Raw genomic sequence first — 3178 nt, forward strand, 5'->3', positions numbered from 1 at the left:
TAGACGTCACAGTGAACACCAATACTAGCATACAATATTTTCCTGGACATCCGTATTCCAGGACATAGGCATTCAAAAATGTGTTTCCTTTCCACTTGCTGTGGGTGCTCTCTAGTGCAAATAGTTTTCCCGTCCATGTTCATGACATCAAAAGTTATTATCGCAATGGTTTAAGGTCTCTTCGGTATATATGCTCCCTTCCAAATCCCTTCCAAATCATGGCAGCCTGAACCTGCTTCGTACGAATTTCCAACATGAAAACTTCCAGTTTTCCCTAATTGCTTTCACAGTTTACAGATGTTGGAAGAGTCCCAGATTGCAGATGTCAAGTCGTCTCTTATTACAATACTGCAGGCAATTCAAATGATCTATTAATCACTTGGCTTACAAAAGCGTTTGGAGCACCACATGGAAACAGAAGCTTGCAGAAGGGCAGTTGCTCCATTCAATGCCATTTTCTCAAGCATCATTCTTCAGAGTGATGAAACTTCCTGATTAAGCACACTTGGATCCAAGCGTTAAGACTCCACCAGTGTGTCAGTGCCACTTCTGAAACGTCTTTGGAGAAGGCCTTCAAATTAAATATGCATTCCACAAAAGGTTTACTGTTCATTTATGGAAGGGTGTTGCTGAGGACATAGATTATAGCACCTCCTTGCCAGAAAGATTTCTCATTGCATTCGACAATGACACCATATGTAAGGCACCGTGGCTTTCCTTTCTCCTCGGCAAATGAACATTGTACAGGACAGCTGTTACGGAGCCGCTTCTACAAATGACAAGAAAGCAGCCACTGAAGTAGTACTTGCTCATGATCTGGGCAGATGGTAAGTTCAAGTCCATGGATCTCTAAAGAGTGTTTCCAACCAGCTCTTTGGTACTGAAAACACGTTGCATCATAAACAGAGCTGCCATCATGAGACTTTGGGTTTGAATTTCACCCCAGTCAAGGACACTGAGGCAGAGTTGATCAAATCAAAAATGTATTACACGAATTATAGGTGAGAACTGTAATCACTTCCTATATATTGTTTGAGTGCCACATCAGACTTCACAGCCGACACCAATACTAACATGGAATCATTTACTGGAATTTTGGATTCTAGAATGATGGTATTAAAAACCTGTTCCCTTTGCATGTGCTGCGGTCCATCTCTAAAGTGTATAGATTTCCTATCCCCTTTACATGACAACAAATGAACCACTGTTTTAAAACTCTATACCACATTGATTATTGCAATGGTTGAGGTCTCTTCAGCATATGCCCTCCCTTCCAAAACACGGCAGCCTGATCCCGCTTCGTAAGAAATTCTTACGTGAAAACTGTCAGTTTTCTCTAATTCCTTTCGCAATTTACAGATGTTGGAAGAGTCCCAGACTGCTTCACAAATGGCAGATGTCAAGTATCCTCTTAGAACAATACTGTAGGCAATTCAAATGATCTATGTATCTCTTGCCATATAGGACGTGATTCGAGCACCATATGGAAACAAAAGCTTGCAGAATGGAAGTGGCTGAATTCAAATGTGTTGCCTCAAGCATTATTCATCAGAGTGATCTAACTTTATGATTAAGCACACTTGGATCCCAGCTTTAATGCTCCACCAGTGTGTAAGTGCCTCATCTGAAACGTCTTCGGGAAACAGCTTTCAACTTCCATATGCATTCCACAACACATTTACTGTTTATTTATGGAAAGGTGTTGCTCAGGAGACAGATCACGAGTACCTCCTCACTAGAAAGATTTCTCATCGCATTCGACAATGACACAAGACACTGTGGCTTTTCATTCTCCTCGAAAAAGGAACACTGTATAGGACATCTCTTACAGAGCTGCTTCTATAAACGACAAGCAAGCTGCCACTGCAGTAGTACCTACTCATGTAGTCTGTGCAGATGGTAAGTTCAAGATCGTGGATCTCTCAAGAGTGTTTCCAACTGGCTCTTTGGTCCTGAAAACACGTTGCTTCATAAAAAGTGCTACAATTGTGAGAGATTGGGGTTAAATTTCACTTCGGTCAAGAACACGGAGGCAAAGAGATTGCAAAAATGTATTATATGAATTACAGGTAAAAATTTTAATCACCTCCTATTTACTGTTTTAGTGCCGCATCAGACTTCACAGCCTACATCGATATACTAAAACTGAATTGTTTACTGGACTTCTGGATTACAGAACACAGGTATTCAAAAACATGTTTCCGTTGCATGTGTTGTGGACTGGTTCTAAAGGATATAGTTTTCCTATTCCCTCTTCATGAAAACAAATGACACTGTTCATGGTGATGGTTTGAGGTCTCTTCCGAATATACGCTCCCTTCCAAAACATGGCAGCCTAATACTACTTCTTATGAAATTCCAACATTAAAACTGCCAGTTTTTCCTGATAGCTTTCACACTTTATAGATGTTGGAAGAGTCCTAAATTGCTTCACAAACTGCAGATGTTGAATCATCTTTTAGAACAATACTGCAGGTAATTGAAATTCGCTATTATCACTTTTCATATAGTATGCCTTTTTAGCATCAAGTGGAAATAGAAACTTGCAGAATGGAAGTGGCTCAATTTAAAGCCATTGCCTCAAGCATTATTCATCTGAGTTATCTGAGTTCCTTATTAAGCCCAGTTGGATTCCAGCTTTAAGGCTCCAGCAGTGTTTCCGTGTCACATCTGAAATAGTTTTGGGATAAGGTCTTCAATTTTCATATGTATTTCTAAGCACATTTACTGTTTATTTAGGGAATTTGTTTAAATGCCTGTTCATTACTCAGTGCTTTTGAGGATTAGAGAGCAGGGCAGTGCCACAGCCCTTTTGGATTCTATGTCTGCCTTTTCAAAGGTGCTTACCTTTGAAAGTTTATCTTGCCCTAGGTCTTAAAGTTATGGCTTCCATCGCAGCTGCTCACACACACCTTCATTTTAGGAATTTCCATGACACTTACATTATTGGTTATACTCCCTACAACTTCAGAGACTTTGCCTTTCCTGCCAGGAAGCTTGATCTTCCAGATCATGCAAGAAAGGGTTAGAGGCAGCCAGTTGGTGCAACCAATAGCCTTAGGTAGATGTCCTACCTCTTGGGTTCCTTGTGCCAAACATTTCAGTCTTTGTTGTGGTGGATGTCAACTGCCATGATGGCCTGATTTTTTCAAATTTGCTGTGCAGAAGATACTGGCAA

The sequence above is a fragment of the Pteropus alecto genome, unplaced genomic scaffold (genome assembly GCF_000325575.1).
Source record: "Pteropus alecto unplaced genomic scaffold, ASM32557v1 scaffold30, whole genome shotgun sequence".
Lineage (NCBI taxonomy): Eukaryota > Metazoa > Chordata > Mammalia > Chiroptera > Pteropodidae > Pteropus > Pteropus alecto.